Genomic DNA, 27,008 nt, shown 5'->3' on the forward strand with positions numbered 1-27,008 from the left:
GCTCTTCTCATGCCTACCCCTTCCTCTACTCTGGCCATTGCCAGAGCTGTGGCCCTGGAAGTGCCAGGCAGTGCTTTTGGCCACCAAGGCCCACCAGCCATGCCTTGATTTTCGTCGGCTTATGGGCTGGCAGATGTGTGTTTTCTTCCAATTACCACCGGCCTCTCCAGATCTGGCTCCTAGTCTCCTGCTCCAGAGAAGTCCTGGGGACCCAGCAGTGCAGCCTCTCAGCAGCCTGGGTCTTCCTTGCCCACACCCTACTCCAGGTGCCCGCCATCAGGCATGCATTCAGGACCGCAAGGATCCATCATCTGTCCTAATGGCGGGAGGGCAGAAAAGCCTGACATTTTTCCTTACCCTACAGTGGTGTTTTGCAACCATCCCAGGCCAGGTAGGTTCAAGGTCAGTTCTCGCAAACGAAAAGATAATTTGGAGACCGATAGATTTTTGTGGGCATTTAAAGCTGAATCGGGACAGACCAGGCTTCTCTCCCAGTATTTCTCAGGCTGTCTCCTCCCTGTATCTGAGTATCGGTGCCCTTTAAGCCCTCACCCCAGCACAGGTGTTCCCAATTATCTCTGCGCATGCCCCGCATCCCCCGTGCAGTCTGGGCCCAGGTGCCCACACTCAAAGGTGCCTGTGCCCCGAGCCCACACTCCCAAGCACATTTGCGTAGGGCGCAGGTGGCAGCTGGAGACTTCGCGGTGGGAAAGTGGGGAAAGTCTGAGCACTCAGCGCCCTACAAGTGGCAGTGTGATTTTTTTCTGGGCTGCAGGTGTTACTTAAAAGCAGTTCCATCTTCTCAAGATTTACTTTGTGAAGATAGATGAGATCAGACTTTGGTTTATGCCCAGCATGGCTTCACTATTAAAACTGTTCCCCGCTCACAGGACTCTACTCAGTGTCCCACAGGGCAGGACATTTCGGCTTCAGCTCCGGGAAACACTCACACTTCCAGCCCTGAGCTAGGGGGCTTGTTTCTTCTAGTGCAGTCGGTAGCGCATGCTCTCTCTCCTCTCTCCTCCCTCTCTCCCTCCTCTCCATCTTCTCTCTCTCTCTCTCTGTCTCTCTCTCTCTCTCCCCCTTTCTCATCCCTCCCCCCCCAGCCCTTGATGATTTGGGTGCATGTGAGGATCCTCTCAGACTCTACCCAGCTCCCCAGGAGTCCCTCATATTCTAGGAACCCCCTCTCTGCTGTGTCCTCCTGGGTCTTTCCCTGCACAGAGTCGAGCCACCTTGGCTTCTCAAAACTGTTTTCTGTCTCAGCCTAGGGAGACCACTGGACTCTGACCTCCTCTTCCCACCGCAGCCTGGAGCCCGTTGTTACCTTAGCCTGTGTGGAGAGTGTTGGGAGTGTTGGGCTTGGAAAGTGGGGTCCTTGGGTTAACTCTGGAAAAAGTTTCCCCAGAGCTCCCCTTTCAGCAGCACCAGTGAGTTTCTCGAGACAGAAGTTTTAGTTGGATCCAGAAGGGCAAGTTTATTATAAAGGGAGCGAGAACAAGGACACCGCACAGACACAGCAGGCAGAAAGGGCTGCCCCCAAAGGGACTGGTTTGCTGAGAGGGGCCTGTGTGGCCCCAGCAGCCGCCTCGGGAGGAGCTGCTCTGCTGCTTGCAAAGTGGCAGGTTGGCAGTGAGAAGCCCCCGATGGGCCCAGGAGGGCAGGAGGCAGCTGCCCCTGAAGGGACAGAGATTGCCCTGCAGGAGTCTTCTCTGTGGGAAGGCTCATCCCATTGTGGAGTTGTTGACTTTTGTTAACCTGCTCACTTCTAGGATGTGACTAGGTTGGTTTGTGAGGACCAGTGATTCTCCACCAAGGCCCAGCTCCACACCCCTCCTCTGGTCTGTGCCCCGGGTACTTCCCAGAGTGTCTGACACTTGCTATAGCAGTTGGCACCTGTGCAGAAATAAATAATAATAAAACAAAGTGAATACAAAAGAAGAAAAGAAAACCTACACCTTCCAAATTTCAAACTTCCTTCAGAGATCTTATATGCATTCCCTTAACTTTGATAAGGAATGAGAACCATGACAAGTCTCTAAAGCATCAAAAAAAAAAAAAAAAAAAAAAAGGAGACCAGACCTGAAGTCCTCCTGACTTGGGTCACTTCTTTGCATGACAATCGTCAGTGAATTACTTACTGTTATACTTTTGTTTCTTTATCTAAAAATAGGGAAAATTATTTTCTTTTTCTCAAAAGAAGATTCAAACGAGAAAAGTTATATGAAACCTTTAACAAATAAACCTTTAACAAATAAAAGGTCTTTGTGGATCTTATTTTTCTTTACACAAGTTACCTCCTTGAGAATCAAGTGGAAAGCTGTACATTTTCATTGTTTGAGTCCCCTAAACTGAAACTAAAAACAAAATTGTTTCTTAGTGAATAGGAAAATACTCACTCAATGTATAAAACAAGCATTTTCAGGATAGAAACAGGAAATCATATATAAGTGCACTTCTCAATTATGCCACTGGATGGCAGCATTCTCCCAGAAATTGTCCACCTGTGCTTCAGTCGTTTAATGCCGATGAGGTTCTGTAGCTCCAGTGAACTAGCTTCAGGACATGCCTGCACTTAGGATCATGGATGAAATATCATTATTATGTAACTGGATTACAATAATATAACTAATTTTTAAATAAGTGGCTCAACCATTCTTACCTTTTCCTAAGACAGGATGAGGAGGTCCTCCCACCTATACCTTTTTGTGATCATTCACTTTTTTAACCCTGTGGACATAGCATCTGTTCCAAAAATAAATAAATACAAGTTGAACTTCTATTTTGATTTTATTCTTACATTTCATTTTTTAAATTTTTAAAAAAGATTTATTTATTTATTTATTTATACAAGCACTGGGTACAGTCAGAAGCGCGGGAGGATGACAGAATTCACCAGAGCCAGAGCGGGGAACAGAACAAGCAGACTTGACAAAATACACTGCTGAGGGGAGCAGTGGGCGTGGCAGGAGAGGTCTGCTCACCATGGGGGACCCTCGCCAGCGGCGGGTAATCCAACCAGCGCAACAGAGGCTGCGGGGCAGCTTTACAGCCCAGTGCTCATGCGCTATGCCACCGGGGAGGCCCTATTCTTACATTTTATAAACCAGGAAAAGAAATCACTGTGAAGTGTCCGGAGAATTCTGTTGCCCTCCCCTTTTGTCCCCTATCCCTTGCCTTCTCCCTTTTAGCCTCAAGCCATCTTGGTGTTAAATGTGCATTCATTTTTTTAAAAGATTTATTTATATGTGCATACAAGAACCCGGGTACATGCCAGAGTGGTGGGGTGGGGGGTGAGAGGATTCATCAGAGACAGAGTGGGGAACAGAACAGGCAGACTGACTGAAATACACTGCTGACGGGAGCAGCGGGAGAGTCAGGAGAGGTCTGCTGTGCATGTGGGTAGCTCCCTGACTGGGGATCGAATTCATGCTGCAGAGGTTACGAATAGCTTCATAGGTTACGTCTTAACCCCTTGCACCACCAAGGAGGCACCTAATGTCCACTCCTTTTGGAACTGTTTTACATTATTGAATTGTCTACTTTGTAATTGTCCAATATTCATTTTTATCATTCAGACTTACCTCGCTGCATGTAATTGTCTCCATTTTGTTAGAAATGCTGCATTTCACCTTTCTTCCGACTCTTTGACACTCCTTGGTGTGGAAATACAGTCTTCCTGACCCTATCATGTATTTATTGACGTTTAAGCTGCTTCTGTGTCCACGCTATTATAAATAATGCTGCTGTGAACCCTGGAACATAAGGGGTTTCTTGTTCTGTGGATATCTGCCCAAGAATGGAATTACTGGGCTGTAGTGTATTTCAATTTTTCATTTTTAAAAGTAAATCCAGATTGCTTTCCATAATGCGTTCAACTCATATTCCCCTTGTTTTATGCCACAAAGCAACTTAGAGATATACAGTAATTTCACACAGTTATGGGAAAGAGATCATGAAAAGCTGGACATGAATGAGCTGTCCAACGCACTAGAGAGAATCAACTGCCAGCTTCTAGCAAGTCCTTTTTTTTTTTTTAAGATTTATCACTTATGCATACAAGAACTGTGGTACAAGCCAGATGTGTGGGGGATGAGAGGATTCACCAGAGACAGAGTGGGGAGCAGAACACGTAGATCCACTGAAATCCACTGCTGAGGGGAGCAGCAGGCAAGACAGGAGAGGTCTGCTGCGCCCATCGGTAAGCTCCCTGGCCAGGGACCGAACTCATGCTGCAGTGGCTGCAGACAGCTTTATAGTGCTGAGACTTAACCCTTTCTACCACCCGGGAGGACCTTTAGCACGTTCTTGATCGTGCCTTTATACGTGTTGTTCTCGGCCTGGAATTTCTCAAAAATCCAGGAGTCAGTTGCTCTGCCAAACCTATACCCTGCCCTTCAACCTAAGGCCTGGGACAGCGCTTGTGGCTTCCCCTGCAGTTCTGCTCTCCCTGCGCAGGACTCAGCACCACTCATTGTCCAGGCGTTGCTTTACTTACCTGTCTCCACCTTGTCGTGAACTTCTGAGCACAGGAGTTAGAGTCCGGCAAGGTCCACAGCTGATCAAATCACAAGTGATCAAATCACATGGTCTTCTGGGCCTTCTCCACACCTTCCTGGGTCTGGCTACTGCTGCAGAAATTCAGGTGCTGTCATCAAAGACATCTTTACAGACACATCACCCAAAGCAGTGATAGGGAAGGCAAAGATAAACAGCTGGGACTACATCAAATTAAAGAGCTTCTGCACAGCAAAAGAGACAATAACCAAAACAAAGAGAAACCCCACCAACCAGGAGAACATTTTTGCACACAACACTAATGATAAAAGACTGATCACAAATATCTACAAAGAGCTGATGAGACTCAACAAAAACAAATAAAATAATCCAATCAAAAAATGGGCAGAAGAGCTAAAAAGAAACTTCTCTGAAGAGGAAATGCAAATGGCCAATAAGCATATGAAAAAATGTTCAACATCACTTGTAATCAGGGAAATGCAAATCAAAACTACCATGAGATACAATCTTACACCAGTGAGAATGGCACATATTAAAAAAACTAGCAACGACAAATGTTGGCGAGGTTGTGAAGAAAAAGGAACTCTCCTGCACTGTTGGTGGGAGTGCAAACTGGTCCAACCACTATGGAGAGCTGTGTGGAGATTTCTGGACCTACTAAACATAAGGCTTCCATATGATCCAGCTATTCCACTCCTAGGTATTTACCCAAAGGACACAGAAACATCAATTCCAAGGAGCACCTGCACCCCTATGTTTATAGCAGCACTGTTTACAATAGCTAAGCTTTGGAAACAACCCAAAAGCCCAAAAATAGATGACTGGATCAAGAAGATGTGGTACATATATACCATGGAATATTACTCAGCATTCAAAAAAGATAAACACATGCAATTTGCAGCAACATGGATGGCGCTAGAAGGGATCATGCTCAGCGAAATAAGCCAGAAAGAAAAAGAAAAATACCGGATGGTCTCACTCATAGCAGGAATCTAGAAAACTTAATAACGGACCAGGAAAAAGAATAACTGTAAGAAAGAAAATATCAAAATCAACAAACAACTATGAACCAGAGACACTCTATGGGGGGTGGGGAGCGGGGAAAGGAGGGATTGGGGTCAAAATACGGGGTTGTAATTGTATGGGGAATATAAAAATAAAATTTAAATAAAATGTAAAAAAAAATACAAGGTGAGGAGAAGAAAGAGCGATTGGGGAAAAAAAAAAAAAAAGAAATTCAGGTGCTGGAAAAGACCCAGCTACAGAGTATTCACCTTCCTGAGTCTCTTATGCTTTTTGTGAATGTGAAAAACCTCTTTAGTTTAAAATCATTAGTTTAGATTAGAGATTATTAAAAGTTTGGGAACTGAAATCAGATAAAATGAAATTTTAATAACTGCTTAACCATTTTCCAGTAGTGTGACTATTATTAATAATGACATTAATCTTGTTTAAGGGAAAACTTTAAATTCAGCAATTGACAGATTAAGAAAATTATATAAGGAAGAGAAATGTAAAATAATACAAAAATAATGTTCTTTGTTAAATATAGAAGTAGCTTTAGTAGCAACAAAATAATCCTATCTTAGCTTAAATGAATCTTTGGCCAAAGTTTATATGAAATTAGCTGCTGTGACCACACTGTGGCACTCCTTACTTAGCCAAGGCATTTCATTTCAAATTTTCTCAGTAATTTACACTTATAAAATACAATGCCAAAATAAATAAATGAATCAAATGCAATACCATGTTGTTCCTGAGCATTCATTGTGTTTTCTGACATATTGCTAAGTATCTTAATAATTTACTGCAAAGTTTCATAAAGATTAACATTGTCACTCCAAGCCACTAAAAAGTGAAAATTTAGCATCATAACCTAATTCAGAAACCCTAGCTTGCACAGTGTGCTATGGACATGTATGCAGAGGTGGCGCAAGGGGTTAAGACACAATCTATGAAGCTATCTGTAGCCCCTGTAACATGAGTATGAAACCTGGCCAGGGAGCTACCCACATGGCCCAGCAGACCTCTCCTGACTCACCAGCTGCTCCCCTCAGCAGTGTATGTCAGTAGATCTGCCTGTTCTGTTTCCCACTCTCTATGGCAAATCCACTCAACACACCCCCTCACCTCTGGCTAACAGCCCAGGTTTTTATGCACAAATAAGTAAATCTTTAAAAAAAAAATGTTAACCAGCCCCTTGTTCATTTTAACAGATGTTTGGAAACACTGTAAATGAAAATCCTAGGGGATGGTTCAACAATGACTGTCTATCCATTTCATGAAGTGTAGCAATAAGAGGGTAGATCATGAATGAAGGACAGAGGAAGGGTGGAGGGTCCAGGGAACTTAAAGGGTCTTGGGTCACAAGCACAGGGAAATGGCACAGCGCGCCACCTGGTGGTGATGACGGCGAAGGTCACAGTGGGGAATAATGAGGGCAGAGCCCAGGGGAAGGGACAGGCTGGGAGGGCACAGTGCAGAGGAGAGAGGGAGGAGGAGCAGGCCAAGGAGCTGAATGGCAGGATCAAGACAGACAGGGAGGGTCCAGCCCAAATGAAACACAGAGAAGTGACTGAAGATCAGGGAGCACAGAAAGAGGAGGGAAGGACGAGCCTCTAGGAAGGAAGGGCAGAGACAGGAGGGGTGCATTGCGTGGGGAGAAGGGAGGCTCAAATGACAAAAGCCCACAAAGATGACACAGATGTGGGGCAAGACTGAGACCCTGGAGGAGGAGGGGCTGCAGGGCAAAGTAAAGGAGATGAGGGTGGAGGCTGCTGCCTCCTGGCCAGGAGGGGAGAAGAGGAAAAGCTGAGAAGCAGGAGTGAAGGGGGAGGAGGAGCAGTGAGCTATTAAATCCAAGTAGACAAGTTTTGGCATTTTAAGGCTTCATGAGGTTTTAGTTGACCTTAATTTTGGAGAAGACATGGGCTATTTGCCTCCATTTCACTTGAATGTTTAAATTGTCACGCTGTGGCAGGAGTCCAGGGAGGGAGCCCAGGTGTGTCCAGTCTTGTTCACCTGCACCTGCCCAGCACCTACCCCTGCTCCCCTGGCCATACATGTGCGCTCCACCCAGCAGCCTCGCTCACCTGGCGTCGCTGCTTCTTGGGGTCTCTGAGTGAAGTTCCTGCTGGTGGGAATCTGGTCATTCAGGACATGGTGCCAGGTGGCATCTGTGATCTGGTGTGGGGCCCTGGCTGCACCCCAAGAGGTGGAGGTGAGCCCGAGGGAGGGAAAATTGAGGAACATGTTCCTGGGGGTGGCTGATGGCTGAGGGGATCCAGTCAGAGGACCCAGGGGAGGGAGGGCTGGGTGTGGAGAACTGGGGAAACATGGGGGTACATTTTTTTGGCATGAAGTTACCAGGGGTTCAGTTTCATTCCTGAGCAGGAACCCCACATTCCGGCTCCACTGATGGAAGCAAGTTCCCCGTGTTTGCTCCTGCCTCCTCTTAGTTGCTGAGAATGTTTCTGGGGAAGCGGTTTCTGGGCTCTCCTTTCTGTTCCAAGGTCTGTGTGTTTTTTATTCCTGGAGACTTACAATGTAGTTTGGGAGCATATTGTAAAATTTTCTGGGACTGAAACCCCCATTTCCCGCCCAGGTATGGGAGGCAGGAGGATGGAGCCAGGTCCCAGACCCTCAGTCTGAGCAGCTCCAGGTCGGGTTGTCCAGATACCCACCCCTGAAGGGGAGCCCCTCTCCTCTCCTTGGAGACCATGAAGGACAGTCAACAAGGTTTAATTGTGGGGTTCTTCCTTTCTATCCCTTACACACCATTTGGGGAGTCTGTCTTGTGTCTTCTTGTGGACTCATTGATTTCTCTGTATCCATTATTTCATTCTATTATTTTTGATTCCTCACTCTGTTTTCATTCAGGACCCTTATATTTTAAAGTCAACAATGCAAAATTTCACAATGTTCTCCTTTCCGGTGGTGGAGAGACAGGACGGGAGGCCTAGTCTCTGACAGATGTCTTTGGCTTCTCTCGCTCCTGGGAAATTGGCTGCTGGATGCTTCATTTCTTCTTTCTTGTTTCAAAGTCAGCTTCTGGTCTTTCATCTTTCTTTTTTCCTGGGAGGCCAGAAATGGACTGCCCTTCAATTCTTCAAAAGCCTCTTTGGCCTGGCCAATATCTTGTCTCAGGGTGCCCCACCCACAAGTCTGATTGGACCTTTTTTTATATTTTTATTTTTTATAGGTTCATTTATTTATGCATACAAGGGCTGGATAACAAGCCAGAGATGAGGGAGGTGAGAGGATTCACCAGAGACAGAGGAACAGAACAGGTAGACTGACTGAAATACACTGCTGAGGGGAGCAGTGGGAGAGACAGGAGAGGTCTCTTACACCATGTGAGTTGTTTCCTGGCTGCTGCAGAGGCTGCCGACCACCTCAGAGGCTGTATCCTAATCCTCTGTGCCACCAGGGAGGCCAGCTGCTGGGATGTGATGAGCAACTGCCTGAACCTGCTTGTGGTGGAGTAGCAGGGTGCGAGACCAGCGCTGGTGCTGCCAGCTCCCGCCCCTGCTGCAGCTTGGTTCTGGTGTCACCTGGGCTACAGCGGGGCCTCCAGGGATTGCTGAGGTGAGTGTAGACCTGGGACAGATGAATGGGTGGACTGGCCAGGGTCCAGCTCTGGAGAGGTGGGCCTCAAGAAAGGCAGCACTCCTGGTGCTCCCCACTGGGCTCCCCAGGGCACAGCATGGGCACAGGCCCCACAGAGTGGACTCTCTGTCCCTGTCGTCCTTGCACAGACACTGACTGGGGAGAGGCCTTGGGAGTCTCTGAGGGTCTGAATCTGGGCTGTCCCAAAAAGAGACCCTCCCTCGAATCTGCAGGACCTGCTGGGGCTCAGTTTCCACACTGGTCCAGGAGCTGGCATACTCAGACTGAAGACCTTCCAGGTGCTGCTGACCTGCCTTCTCCATCATGGCCCAAATGCTTCCCCACCAGGGCGGTGCCTCTGGGGAAACTGGGTTTCCTCCTGGGCTGCCTTGGCCTACAGTGCACCCTTAACACTAGTGCCCTGGAAAAGTATGGACGTGCCGGGTGTTTGTGGACCCCAGGACATAAGTATTAGCCTGACAGGGTTTGAGGACTGCATTTTTGTGTGGTTCCATCTCTGCATTGGCCACCTCCTTCTTATTTAGGCTGTGGCCACAGGACAGGAGGTGTGAACCTTTATGTCCTGCTCTGGTGTCCCTTAAGGCTGTGGTCACCATTGGAAATGTGTGCACATCCTCACCGCAGAGACTCGATTTTTGTGTCCTTTTGAACCATCTGGGTTTACCTTTCCCAGAAAAGTCAGTCAGCGGACCCTGAAGTCACCTTTGTGGGTGAGGAAGGGAGCCAGCATGCAGATGGCATGCAGGGCCTGGCCCGGGCCAGTGAGACCTGGGGTGCAGGGTTTCTCTTGCAGAGCTGCAGTATCTGCAAGTGGATAATGGGGAGGAAGTCTCTTTTTGAATGCTCTTATAGCCCAAGGAGTGTGCAATTTAATCAAAGCATATAAATATTATAATTTAGTAATCTAATATATATTAACACTAAAATATATATGAAACCATAACAAACATAAAACCAAAATTTAAAAACAAAGAATATTAAAACAAATCAATAGACAGCAATGGGAGTTCTGGAACAAGGCCAGAAGGTAAGGATTAGGGTGCCTGTATTCCAGAGTGTGGGTGAAGCACCCACCCAGGGGCTGGGTGCCCAGCTGCTGAGGAGCTTAGACTGACAGGACACTTGCCTGGATCTGCTCCAGAAACCTCAGGGTTTTTCTGTCGGTTCCTGGCCTGGTTCTACTGCCAACAGACAGATGGAATTAGTGCAGAAGTCTCCATTCCAATTACTGTGTCCTGGCCCAGGTCTTCCTTACAAGGGTGAAAAGTCTTCTAGCAAGGGTGAAATTAGCTCGCAAACTGCACTTTTTGTTGTGGTTTCCTGGCCTGGTTCTACCTCCTGCAGCCAGGGTCAAATAAGTTTCAAGAACCTCAGCAGCCATTGCTGGGACTTGTCATGGTTCTACCTCCCTTTGTTAGGGTGTTGTTAGCAAAGGGCCTGGTATAGTTCTCCCCTGATTTCTGTTCTTGTTCTGCATTCCCTCCCCCAGGGAGGGTAGATCAGGGAGTTCTGTTATCTTTACCGGGTCCTGTCCCAGTTCTATCTCCCACAGCCTGGGTGGGGTTAACTCAGGAACCTCAGTTGCCATTTCTGGGTCCTGTCAGGGTTCTACCTCCCCTTGTTGAGGTGCTGTTAGCAAAGGAACCTCAGATATTTTAAGGATGCCTGCCCCTGTTCTATGTCCTACCACCAAGGTAGAATTAGCTCAGAAACCTCAATTTCTTTTGTGGCCTGGTTTCTCCTCCCCCAACCAGGGTAGAATTTGCTCAGGGACCTCTGTTGCAATGACTGAGTCCTAGCTTGGTTCTTGCTCCCACAGCCAGGGGTGGATTTTAGCCTAGAAACCTCAGTGGCTATGGTGTGGGCCTGGCCCTGTTCTACCTCTTCCATTCGTAGTGGAGTTAGTTCAGGAAGCTCAGTTGCCATTTCCAGGGCCTGGCCTGGCTCAGCCTCCCACAGCCAGTGTGAAATTAGCTCAGGAATCTCAGTTGGCATGACTGGAAACTGCCCAGTTTGCCATCCCCAGCTGGGATAGAGTTAGCTCAGGAATCTCAGTTGCCATTACAGGATCCATGCCCAGTTCCACTTCCCACAGCAGTTGTGGAATTAGCTCATAAACCTCAGTTGCCTTTAATGGGTCTCAGCTCAGTTCTCCCTCCTGCAGCCGGGGTGGAGTCAGGTCAGGAGCTTCAGTTGCCATGACATGGTCCAGGTGCAGTTCTACCTCCCAGAGCCAGGATATATATAGCACAGAAATCACAGTTGCCACATTGGGATCCTGCCCTCCAGCTGGGTTACCCAGCTGGGGTGGTGGTATCCCAGCATATTCAGGTTTCCCTGAAGTATCCAGTGTGTTGTCTGGCTATTCCAGCAGGCCTGCCGAGATCCCAGGTTCCACTGGAACAGTTGCACTTGGAGAAGCCTCACCCCAAACCTAAAGTCCCAAGGGGAATAATGACCTGTGTTGTGTCCAGGTCCTGATTAGGCAGGTTCACCTGCCTGTTGGCCTGCGGCAGCAGATTCAGGTAATCCTGGCCCTCCTGTCTGAGAGGGAGCAAAACACAAAATTGCTGGGCATTGGGCCTTGGAAAGTTGACGGAAATGTTCTTGAATCCTCATAAAAAGAATCCAGAGTGGGCCTCCCTGGTGGTGCAGCGGTTGAACGCTGGGTTACGAAGCTGCCCACAGCCTCTACAGTGCCGGTTCGATTCCTGGCCACCGGGCGAGGGTCCCACATGGCACACAGACCTCTCCTGCAGTGGGTACTTCATCAGTCTGCATGCTCTGCTCTCCCCTCCAGCTCTGGTGAATTCTCTCACCCTCCCGCACTTCTGACAGTACCCAGTGCATTAATAAATAAATAAATAAATAAATCTTTAATTTTTTTTTTTTAAAGAATCCAGAGTGTTTTCTCTTAGACAGAAACTTATTGTTGCTTGTATGGTGTCTCATTATTTTCAAACTTTCAGTAGAAGCCATTTTTACCTCCTGTTTTCTTTCACGGTGTTTGGTCATTTTAAATTGGGGAAATCCACTTGGTTCTTTCTGCTTTTAGTCCTTTGCTACATGGGTCCAATCTCCAGTCATCTCTGCTATGGCGTCAGGTAGAAACTGTAACCAGGGCTGACAGGAGAGTCCATAGCCAAGGTGTAATAGGTGGTTCCCCCAGGAGGGTTCCAAGTTAAGGATGAATAGCTCCAGGGATATATGACCAGGTTAAAAAAAAAAGTCTGAGTTTGCAACTCTGATAGTGAAATAAGGGTCTCAAGGAGCAGCCCCCAGGATCACCCGGTGCAGAGTCAGCCATTCCTGCCCCCACCACACAGATCTTCCCAGAAGGATGTCAGGGGCCTCATGAGTATGTGGAAAGGATTCTAGCAGCCAACCTCAAAGGAGAAAAGTGGAGAGGCTTTGCATGTAGCTGGGCAACTAAAACTGCCTCCTGCTTTGTTGCTATTACAGCCCAGAAGGGAAGACAAAGGCCTGGAGGTGGACACCCCACTGAGCTCTGTGCGTGTTAGCCATTTATCTGGCCATTTGACTTATGCAGCTGCTGTTTCCAGAGTTGCTTGACTGTACCGGGCTGCCACATCTCCACATCTCTGGTGAGCATCTCCTGTCATGTACTCTGCTGGCCCTGTGAGTTGGATCCCGGCCTCCTATCTGGTGCCACATGCTCCATGCCCTCAGTGGCAGGAAGACATAGTTCTAGCCCTTCTGTTGGGAATACATGTTCCAGTTCTTCATGGAGGGAAGAGGCCACTTATAGAATGTGGCATTTTTTTCTGGATACTTGTTCCATGTTCCTTAGTGGGAATGTGCATCTTAGTTGCCTTTGTTTAGGTCATCAAAACACTGGATACTAACTGGGGTGAGGTAACTGGCCACTCACACCCTCAGTGGTTCCTTTTTTTTTAACCTTGCTTTTTTTTTTTCTTTTAAGATTTATCTATGCACACAAGAGCCGGGACACAGGTCAGAGATGAAGGGGGTGAGAGGATCCACCAGAATGGGGAACAGAACAGGCAGACCAACCGAAACACACTGCTGGGGGGAGCAGCAGGCTTGACAGGAGAGGTCTGCCTTGCCATGTGGGTTGCTCCCTGGCTGGCCAGAGATCGAGCTCGTATTGCAGAGGCTGCAGATTGCTCCACAGTGCGGTGTTCAACCCCTTGTGCCACCAGGGACACCCTTACCTTTCTTTTAAACAGATCCCACTATTATATTTTTCTGAAACTGAGGGGTCTTGCAATTGTGTACACAGGTGAAGAACTCAGTCAGTGACTACTAAACTATTTGGGCACTGTCCTTGGCCAGAGCTAATGCCCTTTGTTCCCCGCTATTAGTTGCCGAGAAATCCAGGAAGGGGCACCTGTGGCTGACCAGCCTTAGTGTCCTCTCTTGCGTTAGTCACCTTAAAGCCCAGAGCAAATGCAAGAAGCTTGGCAAAACTGATTTGGAGGGCGCAAGGGGTTAAGCACTGCACCACAAAGCAATCTGCAGGCTCTGCAGCACGAGTTTGATCCCCGGCCGGCCAGGGAGCAACCCACATGGCGAGGCAGACCTCTCCTGTACTGCCCACTGCTCCCCTCAGCAGTGTATTTCAGTCAGTCTGCCTGTTCTGTACCCCACTTTGTCTCTGGTGGATCCTCTCACCCCCTGCATCTCTGGCCTATAACCCAGCTCTTGTATGCATAAATAAATCTTAAAAAAACTGATTTGGAAAAACAAAATTTAAATACTAGTTATAAGTTCACCTGTCACTTTGGATGGTTCTGTTTCTCCTTCACCCCCTGCTACTTCTACTTTGTCAATCATAAGTTTTGAGTTCACATGTTTTATTGCTGCACCTCCCCCTGCAGTGACCCTCAGGGCTAATGGCTGTTGCCATGGTCCCTGAGGTCCGGTGTGGGCAAGGAACCATGCGCGCAGGGGGAGAACAGCAAACTCCCTAAGATGCAGAGAAGCTGAATGCCTGCCAAGAGATAACGACCACCAGAAGCTGCCACAAAGATGATTAAAAGAAATGCTGACCACCTGGAACCTTATCTCGCTTTCTCAAGGCCCACAAACTTTATTCTGCTACAACTGTCTCTCTAAAATCTTTCCTTTTTCTGGTCATTGATTGCTAATTAAAAAACATACGTAATTTAATAATTAGGCTAATGCAAATGAAACATTACTAAACACTGTGTTATAATAGAATTGTTAGTTTAATAATCTTTCTATTATGTGCTTAACTTTAGTACCTTTGATATTAACTGCATTATAATATAAATTCACCCATGACAATTAATTATGAGTAAACGTAAGTAGGTAGTAGTAGTAGTAATTAGTACAAGAATATAGAAAGAGTTAATAGCCTGTCTACTTAGGAATGCAGCTAGGTCCAGATGTATTTTGGACATAAATCACTGCCCTGTCAATGATAAGCTAAACCTATGAGCAAGCTGATTTCTTTGATGTTCACTGATCCTATGCCTTTAGAAAAAACATATATATACTGACCACTGACTAAAATAAAGTGCACTCAGATTTACGCTTTCATGAAGTGTGTCTGTTTGTCATTTCTTTAACCGAATCCCTGACTACCCTGCGCAGTCTCTCAACCCTGAGAGGGCCTCATCGTCTACTGCTGTGCTGGTCCGCGGCATTTTATAAAATGTGATAATGACAAATTAGTGTCTTTGTTGCTGGGGATTGTATGGGCATAGAGTGGAAATCTGTCCATACACACTGGATTTATGTTTATGGGAGTCCTCATGTTTATGTTGGGTGCGGTTCTGTGAGTGTTCATGTGGGAAAGCTCAGGAGGCGCACAGTTGCCAGAATTTGAGTTTGTGGATTCTAGTAACAGTCCAGCCATCCCAGAGTCCTGGGTAAGGCCCCTGTGCTTCTGCTCTATCATAGTCCATCCATGGGCAATGATGGGGTTTTTGGAAAAGTGGCCGTTATCTAGGGGGCTGGATTTGAATGTTGGCCAGTAGATCCATGGTCACATGGAGGGAGATCTACATAGACACTGCCAGGTGGACACATGGCTGCAGTGCCACAGGGCACACACCATGAGACACCCTTTCACCCAGCTGAGACATAGGAGCAGGCTGCAAAGACATCCTGCTAGAAGGACTTGAGAAATCTAGAACTCCAGATTAACACATGGTCATGGAGTGTTCCCAGCAGCCACTTTCTCATGCTGCCAGTCATGTGCTGGGTAGGAACATGGCTGACCCACCAGGTTTTCACCAATGTCATCCTGTGCCTTCCCTCCAAAATTTCCCTGAAACTTTACCTTCTCCCACACACACACACACACACACACACACACACACACACTATGAGGGAAAAGGAGTGCGGGGTGCTCAGGAGGGATCACAGGTGTATTCTTAACACCTGGGAAACCAGAGAGAATGGCAATGAGGACTGAGCCAGCAATGGGAACCATCAACAAGACTTATGCTCTGGGTTGTCATGAATCTAGAGCTTCTAAGTTTCAGGTGCCAACAGCAGAACATCTTCTGCTGACTGTGTCCAGTCAACTGAGCTGGTCCAGTACTGTAACTAGGATGTAGTTGCCTGGTTCAAAGAGTTCTAAGTTCTATGGTGTCCATCACCAGGAAGTGAGGTCACTTGTTCAAGGATCCATTACCTGTTGGCTTCCTTCAATCTGAGCTCCACAAAGTTCAGTCTATGCTATTGTTGTAGAAATAAATTCTAGCCTTTTACCTGGTCAGAGGAAGAACAGGAATGGTGAGGTCAGGAGAAACTTTATTACTCATGCATGGGGTCCCAGACCTGGGTAGTCCCAAAGGTCTGAGCACCTGTTTAAAGACCAAGGGTTCCTTTCACACACAACTGTGTCCATATCTGTAACATTGATAACATCGTTTTTCAGCAGGCACAACCAATTGCAGCAAATTCCCCAGACAAGGGGGGCAAGGCAAGGGGGGAAAGATGCAGGCATTCGGGGATGGCCTTGAAGAGAGAGACCAGCTTGGTTGGCTGCCCGACCTTGTAGATAAGAGTGCTGAGTCCCTGGTCATGAATCTTGAAAGGGAAGGCGCTGTAAGTAAGCAAACTTGTTGATTATGCCTGCACTGGAATGTTCATTGCCCCTGGGCTGGAAGTTCTGCTGTAATCTTTATTACATTCATTTGCTCAATAATATATTTTCTCATCACTATTGACCTTATTCCCCCAAGAAATCCTTAATGTACACACTGATCCAAAACACGCCTCATTGTAGGTATCCTGGAAGTGAAGATGGTCCTGAGATGAGGGTCTGGTCTGAATTCAGGCCTCCTTTCCTTAGGCTCTGTGTCCTTGAAATATACTGTTTCTCTCAGGCACCCCCTGTTTCCAAGCACAGTGGGGTCCATCAGAATCACCTTCTGGGTACAGCATCTGTTTTGTTTGATATTATCTCAACACTTGTGGTCCGGCAGACACAGGTGCAGGAACAGGTAGGGGAGCACTGCTGAGACAGGAGTGGGCACCAGCCTGGGCATATTGTAACTTTCACTTCCCAGTGTCTGGGAAGTGACACTGGTTGCAGTGTCTGTTCCCCAAGGGAGTTGAAATTAATGTGAATTCAGATATTGCCAATTTCTGGCATAAAGAATAGAAATGTTTCCTATTCAAATGGGAATGAGACTCAAAGACTTCATCCTTACCCCAAATGAGGATGGAATCCACAGTGGCTCCCACGATCCCCATCCAGAACATACACATGCCATGCTCACCACAAAGTGGTCAGCGCCTGGATACTGACTAACAGAATACAACTAAATGGGGTGGATTCTGTGGCTATATTTAAACATCAAAATATATCTCCCTTCAATATAAATCCACCACCTTCCTTCCCGAGCTCCTTCTTTTCTTCACCAGATGCCATTCTCTTGCATATTCCCACATCCCTGAACCTAGGAAGATGAGCACAGATGTGATCTGCCCTATGCAGAGACCACATAGGAGAGCTTCCAGGCAGTGCTCAGGACACCACACAGGGTAGAACTCAGGCACTTTGTCCAAACTTCAACTTAAATCCTGGGGGTGAATTTGGGTCTAAATCCTTGGCCTCTGAGACAGCTGAGGCTGCAGAACAAATCCCACCATATCCAGACAGTTGGCTCACACACAGTATGAGATAGTCACTAAGGTTAAGGTACAAGTATTGGGGCAGTGCTGTTGAAAGGAACAGAAGCCAAACAGTCTCTCAGGCCCCAGGTGTAGGCCCTGTCCTCCCCCCATCCTATGACCCTCTCCCTCGGGCCTTCCTCCTTCCTCCCTCCTGTGCCCTGTCTCCCCCCATGTCCCCTGCAGTGATGCTGTCTGACTCTAACTGCCTCTGAAGAAACTCACTTCTGCAGTAGTGGTGTTTCTCCCTGATATGCTGTCCCACCCTGTGGAGGGCTGGCTCCCTGCTGTCATCAGCGAGGACACAGACACCCCTCCCATGAGAACCCAGACCTCCCTCTTTGCACACACTGTGATTCCAGAAGGGCACGAGCTCGTGTCATTCACATCTTCATTTTCATGCTCTGACATGTCCCTTTCACACCTTCAGCTCCAGAATGGCAGGGTCTGGTGAGGGTGATGTTAAGACACAGCTGGACCGTACAGGTTACCTGGCACAGGGACAGTGTTGGCCCCAAGTGAGAAGCTTTTGGAGACTCTTCTCTCTAGTCAGCTACATGGCACCGACTCATCCTGGTCACAGGAGGTCAAGGTGTATCTGAAGCAGGGGTCATCACAATGGGCTCTCAGTGACCATATGCCCCAGTAAAGCTCAGAAGACACCCCTGGCACAGGAGACCCGCTGGCCCCCTGTGGCCGGAACTAGCAGCCCCAGGCCTGGACACACCAAGGAACCTGGCATCTTTACTTGGCTGTCAAGGCCATGGGTTTCTGGAGCCTGGATGCAATTCAGCAGACTCATCAGCCTGTCAGGGAAGATCCCCCCTTACTTTGTTTAGCATCCCAGAAGTCCTATTTATTGAGGAGGAATTATCCTTAGCCAGGCCTACATTTGCCCCAACACCAATGGCGTTTCTGTTGAAACCACTGTTTCAACAGAAAAATTTAACCACTGTTAATTTAGCTCTGGTTACACCACGGTTTCTTTTCCCAGGGAGCCATAATGAGGAATTCAAAGTCTTTTCAGGTAAGTAAGAAGAGAGAGCAACCTTATTCAAGATAATAAGCAAGCCTTATTCAAGAAAATAAAGTTTATTTTGAGGAAAAAGAACAAGAGCAAGGACTCCAAGGCAGCGATGCCAGGGAGGGGCAAGAGACACCATTATGGGCCCATGTCTAGGGGATATTTAAGACCCCTTTTCTCTATTTTAAAACCTGCTCATCCTATTTTGTGATTGGCTCTTTCTCCTAGTGTCTATATGCCTGCAGGCTGAAGTGCCCATTTACTCAGCTCTTGTTTTAGAATTTCTCTTTTTATCCTCCCTGTCCAAGGGCTCTTAAAATGTACTGTCCCAATTAGCCTTAAATATTAACCTTAAAATTTACTGCCCTCATTAGCCCTCCTGAATTTCTCTACCCTCTTCTCAGAAGCCTCTTGAACTCTCCAAAGTCCCTGTCTGTGCTGTCCCTGAAGCTTCCCAATTAACCCTAACTTGCCCTGGCACTCATCCCCCTTTGCAGATGGAGCCCCTGACTGCTGTTAGGACAAAGGGCGTCGGTCTGCTCTGTAACTGCTTCCTGCTGGAAAAGGGCGACATGGGGAAGCAGTCAGGGCTCCACCGCAGGGCGACGTGCTCAGGGACCTCAGAGGAAGGACGATGGGGGCATCATACCGGGCTCCATCTGATGGACCATTTGGAGCCTGATGGCTTCCAGGTGAGAGAAGATGATTCTGACAAGGGCGCTGAGGACACAGGGTCCGCACAAGAGAATAATAAAGAAAATTAGTACGGGAATGAGCAAGGGGAGCAACCAGGACAAAAATTGATTTCCTGCCAGAGGGAAAAATTGATTGTAGCCAGCTAGGCCCTTGTCCTGCCTGTCTTTATATTTTGTCTGTAATACAGATGTTTTCTTTAATACCTCCAGGTTTCTTCTACCTCACTAGATGTTTAATCCAAAAATAACATGTTTCATTTATGAGGGCACAGCCTCATCCGACTTTAGCCATCAGCAGGTCTAGAGCTCTAAGATTCTGTATAACTACTGAGGCGCCGGGATTCAGAGAGTGTTGTTGAGCCTCTGTAGCATGTGCTGTGGCCGTCCGCCCTGGCTGTACCATAGCAGTCAGATTTAGCGCTGATTTTCCCAGACATAGAATTCCTTCAAACCAAAAGAAACCACAAGCAGTAGTATGGCCAAGGCCAGGATATTCTAAAAGAGGGTCCTCCACAGTCACAGTTGGAGAGATCTTAAAAAAGGGCATATTGATTTCCCTCTTACATCTGGAAGACAAGGATCATTCAAGAATCCTTGTTCAAAGATTGTTCAGGAATAGCCTCAACTGGAGATATTTCCTGAAGATGATGTTTGGGATGGGTTGATAAAAGTGACATAAGGCATGACAGCTACAATGGTATAGCACCCTTTCCAGTGTTGAGGGAGGATAATATATAAGTTTCAGCCAAAAAGAAAAAAAATGCCCTGCATTTTCTAATGAAATGTCAATAGTGGTTCCCTCTGGCCATGCCTTTGTAAATGAATTCCCGGAGAACTGGGGGACAGACAATTATTTGACAAAGTCTCTCCCTCTCTGAGATAGTTGGGGTAAAATCATTTGCACATGTGAGAGAGGAGTGTGATCTATTTAAGTTATGAATGTGCCAGGGGCTATTGCAGAGATAATTATGTACAATAAACTGGAGAACAGTGAGTTTAGGAAAGGGGAAATAAATGGGGTCAGCCTCCCTGATCTATTCCTCCATATCCCATATACTTCCAGTAAGATTCAGCAAGAGCCCCGTATCTGCCCCACCCCATCCAACATTCCTCTGGCCAGTGCTGGAACTGTTGAGAACCAGAAAGTGCTCTTTGTGAATGAGCTGGTAGCACTGAGGTGAGTGCTTCCCCAGAGAGTGAAATGTCACAGGGATAGTGCTCATGTGCTGTGTCTCCGTGTGTGCCCAACATGCTGTGCGCTTATAACACTGAGGCTGTGGTGGGAATAGTGACATATGAGTGTATATTTACAGAAGGTGAGGTAGAGCCACCCAAAATGTTGAGAAGTAGGTCCATGCAAAGCATTTTGAAAGCAAACATGAGTGTAACCTCTTACTATGTGTACTGAATTCACAGAGGGAGAAACAGTTTGGGGTCAGCTATCAGTAAGTGGTGAAGGAACTAATAGTGCCACTGGGAAGAAGTAGTCCCATTATGGAGATGTCCCTTTATCCCACACATGGAAGTTGAAAAATTACTTTGTTCCTCCAAAGAAGCTAATAGGGCCTGGAGGGGAATTACTGTACAGCAGGGTCCTCTCTAGGGCACATCTCACAGTCACTATAGTTCCCTGTCTTTCCCATAAGATTTAAGTCTGAGTTAGTGGCTGGTAATAAGACAGAGGAGAAACCTACAGAGTCATCCACAAGCAAGGAAAAATTGACAAGAATAGCTTAATTGCCATGACAGGCAAGAGAATCAAGTTCCTGTCAGAGAGTGCAGTGTCACTGCCTTAATCTGAAGACAGGCACCCAGGAGCCCTCAAAAGTGATGCCCCTGGGTCTGCTCAAGCACTAAGACTTGCACCATATGGCTAGAAGTTAACTGCGGAGCAAGCAGTTCACAATACTGCGTCCATGTGTCCATACCCATGTTCAGCATGTGAAAATAATGATTGCTCCAGCCTATATCCTCCCTAAACAATTGAGGCGGGTTCATCTTTAGTTAGTTCAGCCATTCTCACAATAGGGTCTGAGGGATACTGTACATATTAAAATGTGTGAATACATCTTCTTGAAACATTATTAGGTTTCCAGCCGCAGGACCTCTCAGTGAATTTAAATGGAAACATACACAGTAGTCCCTGATATATTATGGAAGATAGCATACAACATACATACTATTCTATGTCTCAGATGATTTGAATTCAGATAAATTTTCAATGAAAGTAGTGCAGTGATAACTCATAACCTTTCCATGAATATGAAATACCAGAAATTGCAATGCCGTTAGCTTCAGTTTTAGTATTTCCAGTAGCTGGGCAGCCTGTGTTAATCAGCCTCATTTAGGGCACAGCACGGTAAATGGATCATTGGAACATCAGGAAACACACTGTCATGCCAGAGCTAGGACAACAAATGTGCCATATTAAAATGCTCGGGTTTCTAGGAATAACACATCTAGACATCTCAGAACCTTTATATTGCCCATCGTTTTGAGAAAGACATTCTGATTTACACAACCACATTGAATACACACTCTCATTCACCTTGTTTCATTCATTCATTTAATCAACAAGCCTGAAACTGACAACATGCTCCCTGCAAGTGTGTGGGAATTGGTCAAGGAGATGAGTGTCCATGTGCTGAGTGTCCACTGTCCCATTTGAGGGGCAAGAGTATAATAAAAATAATAATCCAAGCAGTGGTCGCTGGTGTCAGAAAGACATGCAGACATTTACAAATCAAGGTCAAGTTACCGGATAATGAGAGAGCTTCAGCAGGGAGACCTACAAAGATGAAGCTTGCACGGCACTCGACCCTAAAAGAATGAATCACCAGGAGGAAGAGGAGAGCAGAGAAAGGAGACTAACACATCCAGAGATAGAGTAACCTGTGCTGAGATGTGGAAAGGAAAGAAGCACAGAATCTTAGGGGACAGAGTTGATAGCGTTGAACCAAGTTATGGAAACAACCCAAGTGTGCTGGGAAGAAGACATGGCCTATATACACAGTGAGATACTAATAAATATTCAGTAAAACCAGGTGGAATCTTGCCATTTGTGACAACATAAATGAGATTGAAGGGAATGATGTTCAGCAAAATAAGTCAGAAGGAGAAAGACAAATTCTGTATCATCTCAATTCCATGAGGACTATAAAGAAAGCAATAGAAGGAATGGACACACAAAATATACCAAACCCTAGAAATCTGATTGTAGAACTGAGGTCTCCAGGGGACTAGGGAGAATATGGGAAGCAAAGTGGAGAGGGAGCCCCACAGATTTTGGCAGAGGATCATGGGGGCCTGGCGTGGGGGGGAGGTGGTAGATGTATGAACCTGTACCCTTAAACCATATACAGTGTTGTCAAGCTGTATGAATGATCAACAAGGAAGACACAGGGACAGGGGCAACTGGGTGACTTATCACCCAGAATTTGCATGTATACTAGAGCTCAGAAGTAGTCAATGCATTCTTCAAGGACATTTTGATTGAACTCTATATATTCAAGTGATATATGATGCTATGCACAGTTACATGTCTTTTAACATTGTAACTGTCTGAAACTTCTCAGAGAAAGGCTGCTAAAAAGACTCTCTGCTCTACACAAACCTTAGAATGAACCCTTCCCATTCAAGCACTTCTACCTTGAATCTGTCCACCAAAGTATAGTATTGGCAATATGCTATGAGAATCCCCAAGCCTTTGGTTGCTCCCATTCAGCCTTCCTATTCAAAACAACCACTTTTTTAAAACAATGGGAGTAAATTTAACCAGAAGGAGAACATAGGATGCTTCTCTTGTGTCCACAGAGCACAGCACACCACAGACTCTCCATGGAGGTGGGGAGGATGTCTCAGCAAAAGGATACAGGGATGAATGAGGAGGAAGATCAACAGAGGGTAAGAAGGAGAAAGGAAGAGCAGAAAAGGAGAAGAATGGGGGGCAGACAGACTGCAGCCCTTCTTGTGTCTGGGCATGAGCCAACAGCAGAACAGCCTGCCCACAGGAATGCCAGGAACCATGTGTTCACCCCATGACAATCTTGGGGAGGGAGCTAGGCCACCTCTGATGCACAGGGGTGCAGGGACAGAGGGGCACAGGGCTGCTCCTCCTGGGAGGAGGTGGGGCTGGGTCAGCACCCAGCTACACTGGCCCCAGCTTTCCCAGGCCTCAAATGCAGGAGTCTGCAGGTCCCCAAGGCCTCAGATTCCTGAGAGCCCAGGGGTTTTAATCCCCAGCTCCCCAAGCCCAAAGCTCCCCAAAGCCACAGCTTCCTCAGCTCCTCGCTGGGCCCTGCCTGAAAACAGCTCCCCTGGGCCTTGTGTCTGATGTTGCTGTCACCGGCATGGACAGCCTTGAGCAGAAGGAACAGCTGAGTCCAGGGTTGTTGGGGAGTCTTGTTAGAGGGGGAAGTTCAGGGAACAGGACACAGGAAGTGACATCAAAACCCTCCATGAGCCACTCAGAACTCTGAACCTTGATCTCCAGGCAGCCAGAATCTGACACAAAGGTGGCTCTCTTGCCTGGAGGCCCTGGAGCAGACAACATGTTTTGTCGCCTGCCCAGGACCCCAGGGTGCAAGACCCGTAAACGATTCCAGGGCCTTTACAAAATCTTGCAAGGAAGAAACTGGCCTTGCTGGTCATTCGCTGGGAGGGCACCAGAGGTAAGAAGGCAGCCAATGGGCAACAGGCCAGCACACTGAGGTCTCAGGGCAACCCTGTCCGTCCTGGTGTGTATGTTTGCATGTGTGTGTGTGTGTGTGTGTGTGTGTGTATGTGCTTGTCAGTGTGTAGTCCGGGGAGTGGGGATCATGTGAATGTGTGTCCTACTGTGCAGAGTCCTACAGCCCCCAGGCGGGCAGGTCATGGTACCACACAGGACCAGGCTGGCTTGAGGGACCCAGGCCTTTGGTGGGCCTCCTTCCCCAGGTAGATTGCACTCCACATGTTCTCTCTTCCCAGGGGAGACAATCGAGGTGCCGGCTTGGGGAAGAAATTTAAGACTCACAAACAGTCCTACTCTTCAAGAACAGACCCCCGCTACCCTGCAGCACCGGGTGAAGGTGTGGCAGGTCCTGGGTACCGCACCTGGAGCCCCTGGAGGAGGAGAATAAAGGTGAGAGGCGGCATGTCCTCGTGCTTTGGGAGGGCAGGGGCAGAGCCCACAAAGAGGCTCCCAACATGTCTGGGTTGTACCCAAAGCCACTCTGACCTGGGAACCACATGTTTGATTCAGGGACAGACACCGGGGTGATCAGGACTGGGCTGCCCTGAGGGTGCTGGCTCGGACTAGGTCCTGAAGGCCACATGGAAGGGCGTGTGGTGACAGTCATGCACTTCTGTCTCAACTCCCTCTCAAACAGAAGATCTGACTGAGGTTATCACAGAGGGGAAGCCACCAGGAGGACAAGAGGCAACTTCAGGACATACTGGGGTTCCTGATGCCACTTGACCCCGACTCAGGGAAGGAGAAAGCTGTCTGGATCCCAGTGTGATATCTGGTTGTCCTGAGCACACCCCACCCTGGCTGTGGGAGGGAGAACCCAGCCAGAAGCCCTCCGTTACAGCTGAGGGACCTTAGTATACCCCATCATGCTTGGGGGAGGTTGAACACTACCCAGGCCCTGGCATGACCCCCATGGGTCCAGAGCCCACCCATCCCTGGCTGGTGGAAGGAGGACCTGGCCACTTCCCTGCCATAACCCCCATGGGTCCAGAGCCCTCCCCACCCTGGTTGAGGGAGGGAGAAATCAAGTAGGACCAAGTCAGGACACCCACGGATCCTGAGCCCACCCTAATCTCGCTGGGGTAGAGAGAACAATGCCAGGACTTATTTCCATTCCTCATTGACTTCCCTGTATTTATTTTGGTTTTGTTATCTTCTCTTTTTAGTGTTTTTGTTTTATTGATATTTGGGTTTATATGTTTTAAATAAATAGTTGACTTTATATGCTTCATTTGAATTATACTCTCTTTGGGCTATAAGAAGTTCACAGTGAGCTATCTTCCCCATTGTGCACTTTCAGACCATTCAGGTCACCAGTGGAACCCTCGCACTCCAGCTCTCACTGCCTCTGCCAGCCCTTGCACCCCATCTTTTTGCTGCCTCTGTTCCTCCTTCTATAAGTGGTACTTCACCGTCTGCCACATCTTTCTGAGGGACTGAGTTGTTTGGTGCACCCTGCTATGAATCATCACACTTTCTGGGAATTGGTAAGCCCAGGTGGATCGAGAGGAAACATAAAAATGATTCCTTGGCATTAAGCATGTGCACACTTTCCAGGCAGTGACTGCATCCTTGAGGGACAGAGAGAAGTCAGAGAAGACCAAACCTCCACCCCTATGGCCACAGCTGAATGGAAAGGATGTGAACCTTACAGAAAAGGACCCCAGACAGAATGCGATCCCCACACCCAACGACTGTGTCAGAGTTACTTCCTGGGGTTCACACCCCCCCCCAGAAGGTCCATGATTCCCCATGGACAGAGCACACCCAGACCACTACTTGGAGATTCAGTCCCCAAACTGAGGCCATTCTTGCAAGAGGCCTCTGCCCGTAGGAGCAGCATGGGGGCCACTTTGGGAACTGCATGTCATTGGTGAGGGGTGGGCATTGGGTGTGAGCACAAAAGACTCAGTGATCAGAGGGTATGTGGGACCCTGCCCCCGGTCTTGCACACCAGTGAAAAGGTCAGTCCTGGGGGTGACCTGGGTCAGACACTCAGAGTCTCTGGATCCCTCTCCTGGGCAGTGGCCCTGCTTGGAAGACAGGGACTGAGATGCTACAATGGGGATGCCTGTGTCCTGGGGGTGCCCAGTGTGGAGCACCTGGGGAGAGAACTGTCCTGAATCCCAACTCCCCACAGCTGGACTCTAGCAAGTTCACCCCATTTCTCCTTTCCTGATCTACACTCACCTCAGTCTTTCCTGAGGACCTGCTGGGGCCCATGTGCACTGGGATGTCTCACCCGTCAACATAAGGACCAACGATCTTTGTCCATGAACTGTGTTAAGGGCTGAAGTCGGAGGGGTTCTTCAAGGAGGGTCAACCAGAAGGGCACATAGAGGCAGGTTGGGCAGCCCTAGCTCTCTGGGTACAGGATACCTCCCATTCTGTGGGTCATCTTTGGGTAGCCCCTGAGCCTCAGCAGGAATGATGCTTCCCAGGGCCCTGGGGACTGGAGCCCCGAGGTGAGTCAAGACCTATCCCGCCACCAAGTCAGTGGACATCAGCCCCTCCTCCAGGGCTGTGGAGTATGTGGTATTCCCTCTAAAGCCCTAGCCAGAGGACTCTGAAGGCCGTAGAACAAGTGGGCGAGGACAGAAGCTTCCAGGGAACTGGCTGTGGATGGCAAAGTTTTGAGCCCGAATCCAACTTGGACCCCGAATTGACACCCGTGGTTCTTGAGTCCATGTCACACTGTTTGGGAAGGGAGAACACTACCAGGATCTATTCTCATCCCTCATTGACTTCCCTATAATTATTTTATTTTTGGTTTCTACTTTTATTTGTTTCTGATTTGTGGTTTTTGTTTATGTTTGTTTGTTTGTTTTGGTTTTAATACATGTTTGCAATCGAGAGTTTTCTTGTTATGCTTGGGTGTAACTGCACTCTCTTTGGTCTATAATAAGTTACAGCGAGATATCACCCCATTATGTACTTTCAGACCACTTAGGTCACTAATGGAATCCTTGCACTCCACCTCTCATTGCCTCAGCCCAGCCCCTGTACCCCATTTGTTTGTTGTCTCTGTTCATCTCCCCAAAGTGGTATCTTCATGGAGTCTTCATTTCAGAGGAACTGAGACATTTGGAGTAACTTGCCATGAAACATCACTTTTTCTGGGAAAGTGAAAACTCACAGACCTCCCAGGTAGTGCCAGGAGTTGAGTCTTTTCACTATAAAGCTCAAGCCACTGCAGCATGAGTTCAATCCCCGGCCTGGGTGCAAACCAACATGGATTAGAAGACTAATGCTTACTTGCCTGCTGCTCCCCTCA

General features: G+C 47.7%; 2 long non-coding RNA genes across 2 annotated transcripts; one reads left to right on the forward strand and one right to left on the reverse strand.

Moving 5' to 3' along the window:
- Positions 1–1,434: 1,434 nt before the first annotated feature.
- LOC119247587 (uncharacterized) lies at positions 1,435–17,527 on the reverse strand. Its single transcript, XR_008552228.1, has 6 exons — positions 17,509–17,527; positions 4,499–4,631; positions 3,585–3,755; positions 2,663–2,745; positions 2,400–2,574; positions 1,435–1,896 (listed from the first exon to the last, which is right to left on the reverse strand). It is a non-coding gene; the product is annotated as an uncharacterized LOC119247587 (long non-coding RNA).
- Positions 17,528–23,418: 5,891 nt separating this feature from the next.
- On the forward strand, positions 23,419–24,858 carry LOC129145970 (uncharacterized). Its single transcript, XR_008552230.1, has 3 exons — positions 23,419–23,672; positions 23,971–24,124; positions 24,372–24,858. It is a non-coding gene; the product is annotated as an uncharacterized LOC129145970 (long non-coding RNA).
- Positions 24,859–27,008: the final 2,150 nt, after the last annotated feature.

This window comes from Talpa occidentalis, unplaced genomic scaffold, assembly GCF_014898055.3.
Source record: "Talpa occidentalis isolate TD23 unplaced genomic scaffold, MPIMG_talOcc4v2.1 talOcc4.16, whole genome shotgun sequence".
NCBI lineage: Eukaryota > Metazoa > Chordata > Mammalia > Eulipotyphla > Talpidae > Talpa > Talpa occidentalis.